General features: G+C 42.3%; 1 non-coding gene across 1 annotated transcript; it reads right to left on the bottom strand.

Moving 5' to 3' along the window:
• Nucleotides 1-3198: 3198 nt before the first annotated feature.
• On the bottom strand, nucleotides 3199-3383 carry LOC119435082 (U2 spliceosomal RNA). Its single transcript, XR_005188749.1, has one exon. It is a non-coding gene; the product is annotated as a U2 spliceosomal RNA (small nuclear RNA).
• Between the last annotated feature and the right edge of the window lie 6456 nt (nucleotides 3384-9839).

The following is a 9839-nucleotide window of genomic DNA, read 5'->3' as shown; positions in this document are numbered from 1 at the left end:
GGGGACGCTTGGAAGTGAAGAAAGACGACGTGAGTTCGGACTGTGATTCATCGGTCCCTAGGCCTCTCGAATTCATAATTTTCATTAATAAAAGTATCTCGCCTTACAGTATATGTAAAGAAAGTACATATTGTTCCCAGTCGAGTAGAGTAGCGGCCGGCTAGTAATTTTTTTGGTGATGCCATTCAATTTAATAATTGCAATTAGCTATTTTTAATTACTGCTCTGAATGCCGTGCTGTCAATGAAGAATTTGTAGGAAACTTAAGAAAGCCAAAGCTGGTCTGTTTTCATCCAGGTACTTCTTGGCCGTTTATTTTTTTTTTTTTCGGCTGATGAAGAAAGCCCCGCGCGAAATGAAATATATCACGTGACTCACCGCCCACCCGCATTATAGTCCGCGAGTCAAAAAGCAGCTCCATCAACAAAGCTCCACAGGAGTTGGTGGCAGCGCTGGTATAGTGCCTAGAACAGTATAGTCTAGGCACTATATAGCGCTGGTGCTTTATCTGGCACGCCCCGCCCGCGTCAGTGCGGCGGCTTGGTGGGGAAGAGTGCCGACAACTGGCCATTAATGCGTCGTGGAAAAGAGTGCACTCACTAAATTCTGTGGAGCGTGTTCGAGGGCGCTGCTTTTTGATGCAGGTGGACGGTTGGTCACGTAATATTTTTATTTATTTCTTTTTGCTAGCTTTTGTCATCAGCCGCAAAAAATAAAAAATAAACGGGCGAAAAGTACCTGGCCAAAAACAGGCCAGCTTCAAGTTTTCTTTCAATATTCTACAAGTTCTTCATTGACAGTGTGGTTATTCAGAGCAGGAATTAAACAATAGCAAATTACAATTAATTAATAAATTTAATGGCATCAACAAAATAATCACTGCTGGCTGCTCTACTCGAGTGTGCACAATATGCATTTGGTAATCTTAGCGTAGAAATACCCGGGTTTTTTTTTCGTTTTTCTTTCTTTCTTTTTTTTTTTGCGCGATGCGTTATAGCTGGGACACCCTGTATATTTATCCACAACGGGTCCGGGACTGGCCAAGCGGCCCGCTTTAAAATAAATAAGAACAATTGAAAAAATATATATATACAAGCCTATATAAGATGTGTCACATTGCAAATAAACAAACAAAGAAGCAAGCCAGCAAGCAAGCAAGCAAACAACCCGGGACAAGTTGTATGTGATCGCTTTAAGTGCGGCCTTCACGTGCGAATAAAGTATACATATAGCTTACCCCATTGCAGTGCAGCGATAGCGAAGGCACGCTGACGCAAGTGTCGCCACGTTTAATTCTTTCAAAGACTTCTGAAACCACGCGTTCACGTTATTCACTGTGTTGGCCTATGACGTTGTTCACTGATTTCAACAGAGGCTCACGATTATATCGGGCTGGGTTCGGCCAAATGGCTGCCAAAAGAACATTCTAGCGAGTGCACATGTTCCACAATTAAAACAACGGACCGTTTAGCTGACGTAATAACGCCCGCAGGTAACCGGTAATTAGTAAATCACCACACACCAACAATGAAAAAAAAAAGATAGGTTGACTTGTGCAGTCTTGCGGAATCGCAGCACAATCTCTGCAGCGAATCCCCGTTTCTTTGGAGCTGCTGTACTAATAGTCATGTTATGCCCGTAAATAAACCACACATTTTCGAACTTAGTCCGCATATTACTGATAAAATGGCCCGAATTCTCTGCACATTTTAACTCGGTGTCACATTTCGTTCTCCCAGGGCTCCGGTATAGAACGAGTGTTTAACGCTTGTATAACGCTTTTCTAGCAGTGCATTAGGTCACTGCAATTGCCGATATCGTACTCACCGGCTTAACACCTTGGCTACACATTTCCCCCTAACATGTACCCCATTTACATTAAGTATGAACTCAGCGCCGCGTTTATTTCTCAAAGACACCGGGAAGCATTGCGTATAGTGGCTGTATAACGCCTATAGCACTTCACTAACTTACTGCGGAGGCCGTAGCTAACCGACACACTTTCTCGCGTGCTCTCTGTCGAGGTAAATTTTTAGTATCGTTTTCAAATAACGTTTACGGTCAGCAGAGAACAAGAAATACTGGTTTCAACGTGGGGAATGACATTCCTTCAACTATTATCCGGGATTAAAACAATATCTATGCAATTAAAGATATTTCACTCCAATGGTGTCATAACGTTGTGTATATTCTAATAAGTTTTTGTAGATACGTGATACGTGCTTTGTATCCATGCATCTTAGATATGTATAATGCCGCCTATATACACACATGCACTTTTATACAGGGTGTTTCAGCGAACATTAAAAAAAAAAAAATTGAGGACTGCTTTTCGCACATGGCACAATTCTAGTTCAAGAGCTGGTCTACTCGAAGAAGCGGACATTACTTGCAGAACAAAATGAAATGCATAATCGACAAATTAACAAAAATTCACTAATTAAGTTTCTAAGTTTCTAACTAATATATATAGTCCCATATTGCAATTTACAAATTGTAGCCGTGGAGTTCGCAAGGCGGATACACTTGGAACAAATTCTCAGTATGACACCAGTTCCGACATTATAATTCCCGGACTTTGCGGAGAAATGCATTGGCGTTCCAGTTAATTTTGTGCTTCAATGCATAAAGCGACGTTTTGTTAAGAAACTAACTGGAACGCCAATGCATTTCTCCGCAAAGTTCAGGAATTAATATCTCGAAACTGGTGTCATCCCGAGAATTCGTTCCAAGTGGATCATCATTGCGAATTCCACGGCTACAATTTGTAAATTGCAATATGGGCTATCAGGTAATTAGTTAAAAACTTAATTAATGAAATTTTGATAATTACTCTATTATGCATTTCAATTTCTTGTGCAAGTAGTGTCCGCCTCGTCGAGTGGACCAGCTCATATGAACTAGAATTGTGTTATCTGCCACAGGCAACCTTTCAAAATTTTTAAACGTGTTCGCTGAAGCACCCGGTATATGTACATCCGTCATTAAGATGCGTTGTGTTACATTCTGTAAGAGCTGTTTACATATGTCAAATTGAAGTCCTTTTATATCTTACCAACTGCTAAAGAATTGTAGTAAATTGTTTCATGTTTCTGTTCTAGTAATAAAATGTTCCTCGTTTTTTACAGCGAAGCTGTATTTGGCTAGGTTCTGAAAATTTTTGCGTCCGTCTAACAAGTCGCATCGACCGAGAAATTTTCCCCTTGGGACGATGCCGAATATAGTGCGATACCGGGCCGACCCGCGGTGGAGGTGAAGCAGGCTTCGAGCCCTCCGCCAACTTGAAAAAAAAAAGTTTCATATCTTGGGTCCAAATACAACCCGCATCAGATATTAAGCTGATATGAACCAATACTACACTTTGACCTCCGTCGTCCATGTCTACGTTCGCACCATACACGTGTACGACATCCTGCGTATTCAAACTAGTGCCTACCAATCTGAGTGTGTTCTGTCTCCTGACGTCATGCTCTGCGTAGGCTCCGTTCATAGGCGTATCTACAGGGAGGGGGGGGGGGGGGCACAGTATGCCATTTGTCCCCCCCCCCCCCCCCCCTTTCGCAAGTGGGCACTTTCGACTGTACGCTGGGAAGTCCAACAAAACTACAACGAAAGCTAAATTTTCGTTCTTAATAGGGTGGCCACGTAACTAATGTTTTCTTTACTACGTATCACCTGCTTGGACAGCGTGTATGGTGAAGGGTGGGATTCGCCAAAGACGCTCGTATTGCGGAGAAGGCGTGACGCTGGACAGTTCGATCCCGCTGTAACAAATTTCCGCTTCCGCCACTTGCATCATGCCCACTTTATTTTTTTGGGACTGGTTAACCGGCTAGCCGGCGATGGGAGAGGTCTGGAAAAAGTATTTTAATTAGTCGCGCCATGCGATTGATGTGCCTTACGGCATGAAGTCATTGAATTATAAAATGTTGGAACTATTGAGAATCTCCGTCCAGAGATAGTCTTCATAGAGTTGCAATCTCAATAGCTTATCACCATCAAAAATATCATCAAACCACTTACAGGTCCAACTGTAGAATTTCATTGTGTTATCACGACGCGATGTAAACATGTTCCTGAAAATGACCTTGGTCGAAGGTACAGAGTTATTTCGATACCAATATAACACTGAAATGAACTTTTTATGAAGGCATGTATCGCTTCTGATTTTGTCGATTTCATTTTCAGGCCATTTCTAGATAAGAGCTAAACTATTACTTGTTTCCCGGCAGGAGCAAGAACAGCAGATATTTCATGTTTTGAAGAAATTACGGCCACTTTTTGGTGACGTGTACCAAAAATTTGAACTGTGTAGGTTGCTTATGTGCTCGTAAAAAGTTACTGAATACTCGCTTTAATTCTCCCAAATTTTATGCGTTATACATGACATTTAATTGCCCCCACCCCCCTCTATATTCCCGGTAAACTATGCGTGGCACGGTGTTCATATTTATTCGATGTACGAAGCAATGTTCTGAGTGACGAGCGATTTATTCTTATTCTGTGTGGGTTCATTACAGCGTTTTGGGGAATTTCTCATTGAAGTGTTTCAGGGTGTCATACTGCCGCTAGTCGAAATGTTTCCCAGACTCCTAAACGAACTGCACGAGATACGGACTTGAAATTCCATAAAAATAGCGAGAATTTCAAGCACAATGCTTGCAAAACTCACTTTCCTGCTTAAAATGTAAGAGTTGCAGGAAATTTCTAAACTCTCGTTTTTCCATGTGTTTTCGTGCATCATACGAAATGCATAGTTTGTTTCTGCGTGCCCTCGGTGAGCTAACATGGCTACTTGCTTATATCTGGAGAAAATTAGGAGCATGGTATGGGCAATATGTATAGGCAATTTTTCAAATGAGTGGCCAGGTTAAATTCGCCTTTTCCAATAGAATATACGGCTGCGCTGTCATAGCTACAACTACAACTGAGGGCATATTTTGCGAACATAGCGGGAATAATACGCCAAGTTCATGTGTGATGGTAAATACGTGTTGATCAAATACAGCTTTAAAAGAACTGTATAAGCAAGTATTCGAAAGTATCCCACTGTTTTTATTAGCATAGGTTTCTCAATGTCCCAACAGAACTCTGCCTTTCAGATATACCCGCCGTGGTTGCTCAGTGGCTATGGTGTTGGGCTGCTGAGCACGAGGTCGCGGGATCGAATCCCGGCCACGGCGGCCGCATTTCGATGGGGGTGAAATGCGAAAACACCCGTGTACTTAGATTTAGGTGCACGTTAAAGAACCCCAGGTGGTCAAAATTTCCGGAGTCCCCCACTACGGCGTGCCTCATAATCAGAAAGTGGTTTTGGCACGTAAAACCCCATAATCCTTCCTTCCTTTCAGATATTTTATACTTTGACGGAATAGGTAGCATTTTAAGTACAATGTGTCGCGATGTTTTAACGTTTCTGGCTTATTTAGAAGCTTACAAACAATGATTCGACCCTCATTTTTTTTTCTTATTATTTTTCATGCGGTATATATTTGGTTTACCTGGTGTCCTAACTGAACTAAAGGAAGCAGCTTTATGTCTTGTGACTCTTAGAATCAGGTAATGTTTGATGTGTCGGTAAAGTTCAACGTAGATGGGTAATTGGGGCTTCCGCAATAAATTACGTATGTAAGCACTCCAGAGTGTTATCAGCCTGTCTAACGGTCGGGGCAGAATTGAGCCCACTGCCCCGACCGAACTATAAACGCCACGAAGACTAAACTTAGCGAAAATTGGGGGTATGGTATGAAAACTCTCTGTACGAAGATAGATGGGGTTGGATCAAACACAGTCTTGGTAAATGTAGCGTAAACACCATGATAAATGTTATGGCGAAGTAACATGTATGTTATTGAATTGCTGGCTTTTTTTTAAATTTCCGACAAGAAGTGCTCAAAAGCATTACATGCGAACAAGGTTTCAAACGGAACAGTCATGTTCTAGCTATGTCTCTTAAGTATTAATTTAAAAAAAAAACAACTGACATACACATTTGCAGGCTTTTTCACTTATGGTAAAAATAATTCGAAATATATATATATATATATATATATATATATATATATATATAGAGAGAGAGAGAGAGAGAGAGAGAGAAGAGAGAGCCCGCCGTGGTTGCTCAGTGGTTATGGTGTTGGGCTGCTGAGCACGAGGTCGCGGGATCGAATCCCGGCTCCGGCGGTCGCATTTCGATGGGGGCAAAATGCAGAAAACACCCATGTGCTTATATTTAGGTGCTCGTTAAAGAACCCCCGGTGATCCAAATTAATCCGGTGCCCCCCACTACGGCGTGCCTCATAATCAGAGGTTGGTTTTGTCACCTAAAACCTCATTAAAAAAAAAGAAAGAGACAGTCAGATCATTTGATTGCTTGAAAGCATCTAATTACCCTGCACGCTGTAATCTTTTCATTAACATCACTCATAGCATTCTCGGCATACTATCTAAATATAATGTCGCTATGTCATTAAGTTGTCCTAGAGCAACGGTTAATTATGCATCATAATCAGATAGCGGTTTTGATACGTAAAACCCCAGATGATTAAAAAGAAAAGAAAAAAAAGGGGGTACCGGGAATCTTTTTACGCGTTTGATATACCACGACTAAACAGACAGAAAACGCGTGTATGGCACTTTTCATTTATCCCTAATTAACTCCCGCATTTCAATGTTAGCTAACACATCACCCCTAACGTTACCCCCATTCTATACAAATTTAAATTCTGTGGGTCGTTTAGCTCTCCCAGGGCCCCAGTAAAACGCACATATAACGCTTTCGAGCTCTTTTAGCCGCTAGTAGCTTCTATGTGAAAATTCGATGGTTATTTTTAACTTCGTCATTGCGCGCCACCTTTCACATTTCTAACGCACCTTATTTCTTTCTTTTTCTAGTCGTTGTCATCTCTATGTACCTGATGTTATGGATGCGTGATTTCGATGGCAGATTTCTAAGGATGAGGATTTGCCAGGGTTTATTTTGGAAATACCTAAAGACTCCATTTCACGGCTTACTTTCGTGGACATTATAAAAAACAATGTAACAGGTCATCCACGAAGGAGCTGAAAGCGATACGAAACAAAGAAAGTCCGCAAGATTTGTGAGAATTACGCAAAAACATAACCCTTATTTTCATCTTCGTCCTCTTTTTTCCAAGGTCATGTGGATGAAAAATAATGCGAAGCGGCCCCGTTACTTGCATCCGCTGTTGAAAAGATAAGCTTTGAACACTGCTCATAGATAGACCGGATCTGTGCGTTGGTTTACACTCGGGAGTCGCCTCAAGCCGTAGGCAAATTCTCCGTCGAAACATGCACTTGGCAAGACGTTTCACAGCCAGTTTCCACACATGATGCACCAGCGCTATCCTGGTTCGGGACTAGTTGTGTGTTAAGTTCAGTTAGGCCCGGCCCAGGCATGGAATCCGAAATTTGGATGCGGAAACAGACAACAAACCTCGGAGGCCACACTGTCATGGCGGGACGCTCTGACACATTTCGAGATATTTTTATATTTCTTTCTTTCTTTCTTCTTTCTTTCTTTCTTTCTTTCTTTCTTTCTTGAAAGAAAGAAAGAAAGAAAGCAGGCGCAGTTGCTGTTGCCTACTACAAACAAAAAGCCACTACAACGCCAAAGAAGCCCTCATTTGCAGCGCAAACACTGCGAGGGATCTCCACCTCTCTACCACATTCAGGTTACGCTTAAAGGGACACTCAAGGAAAATATTAAGTCGAGCTAGGTCATCAGAGTATTCGTCTATAAGTGTATCATCGTTTTCTGTGTGTCAATATGTGTGTGTAGGAAAGAGCCATCGAAGGTCCCGCTGCTGCTCCTCAATTTGAACCGTTCGCGCCACAAGGGAGAACTTGAAGTCGTCTTCACGTGACCGCCCTCCATGCCGTTGTTATGTCTTTTGTAGATTCTTTATTTAGCTCTATATACGAAGCGCACTGCTTGGTGGGTGCAGGTGTTCAGCTCTGCGGCTCTGCTTGGGTTCAGGTTACCGGTCGACAACAGATTACTATAGTCGACAACAGATGGCGCCACTTCAATTTTCGACTTATGTCATTTTCCTCGTTTACAAAAGCTTTGTTTTCGTTACGAATGAAGAATTCGTTATTACAGAAGCCTAATCTTTCAGTCTAGCTAGACTTAATATTTGTCCCCCTTTAGTGTCCCCTTTAACTTTTCACTCTCCTAATACCAAACCCGTAATATCGCTAACATCACAGCACCATCTGGGAGATGTGCACCCAACTGAAGGTATTTTAGTATTGCCTCCGAGATTCAATAGTCACGCTAGTTCTAGAGCTTGCTGTTGTAATGCCGACCGTCGTATTACACTCTGCGGTGTTTACTCTACTAAAAGTAGCTTAACCAGAACGTGAAGATTGACTTTGCGATTTACACACTTCGCTTGCGCTCAGCTTGGTCGGGTATCCAGTAGACGAAGCTAAACAAGAATATCAAGAATTTCAGCCAACAACGAGGCGCGCGTTTCTGCTTGTTCTTCGAGATGGCGCTCCCACACCGGGGAAATTTTTGTGTTAGTGGCGCGAACTTTCAAAATCTCCAAAGTGAAGTAAGTTGGGTCTAAAAGGACACAAAGGACGGGTCATGTAATCCCACTGTTTTCGAAGAGTGTTCCTCTTATTCAAGGTTCTATACAGACCCGGTGAAGACTTCAGCAAGTCCAAGGCAGCTCCTACTTCCGAGCAACGCACAAATCTGCAGCTGCTATGTGGCTACACGACAGATCGGAAACTAAACAGAGATTTTTTTTATTTTCATACAAAGAAATAACGGACAACCACCACCTTCATGTAGTCAGCGTCTGTAGTTCTAGTTAACTGTCTAAGTGGCTGATTGACTGACTGACTGACTGACTGACTGACTGACTGACTGACTGACTGACTGACTGACTGACTGACTGACTGACTGACTGACTGACTGACTGACTGACTGACTGACTGACTGACTGACTGACTGACTGACTGACTGACTGACTGACTGACTGACTGACTGACTGACTGACTGACTGACTGACTGACTGACTAATGATGTTGGATTTATTGTCACTGTTATAATGTGATGGTGTAAGTTGTTCATTGCCGCTTAGGCGCTGGTGCAGTTGAAAGCAATATCAAGAAAACACGGCAGAATAAAAAAAATTTGAAAGACATTTCGATATAGCTCGACAAAGATAAGACAAGGAAAACAACATTATTATATATCCATTGTGGCCTGAAATCATCGGAGAATCTTATGAGAAATTAAGTATTTCTTGAAATGTGGTTCTGGCGCAATGAAAACTAAGCGGAAAGAAGAAAGCGCAGAAAGAGCATTCTTTCTGTCCCTTCTTCTTTTCACTTAGTTTTGCTGCGTCAGAACCACATTTCAGGCATGATCCAACTTGCTAACAGTCGCATTCAGCTAAGTATTGCTATAGAGGCGCATGAACACGTCAATGTGACACCAGAACGAGCTGTATACAACCTTGCTGCACATCTCCTGTCGCCGAAATATAAGCTAACTTTTCAGCAAGCAGCCCAGTTTTAGCTCCACAGGACTCCATGCCACACGAGATCTTAGATGTCAAATCTCCATGTGCCACGTTCATGTGCTTCACTCCTTGGCCCACGAAGATGCTCGAAGTCCTCTCTCCCATTCCCTCTGGTTTTACTTCGCTTCCTGAAGATAATATCCCATGCATTGTATCCACTCAGTTTCAAAATGGACAGTTGGTGCTTGTTGTTATATTTCTTTAATTCCTTTCTTATCTTCAACTTCTGTTTCGCAGGCGCAGTGCTCCTCTGCGTGACAGTTGCCAGCCTGCTCTCTC

Source organism: Dermacentor silvarum, unplaced genomic scaffold, assembly GCF_013339745.2.
Source record: "Dermacentor silvarum isolate Dsil-2018 unplaced genomic scaffold, BIME_Dsil_1.4 Seq4347, whole genome shotgun sequence".
In the NCBI taxonomy this organism is placed as follows: domain Eukaryota; kingdom Metazoa; phylum Arthropoda; class Arachnida; order Ixodida; family Ixodidae; genus Dermacentor; species Dermacentor silvarum.
This window is presented reverse-complemented; position numbering and strand designations above follow the sequence as displayed.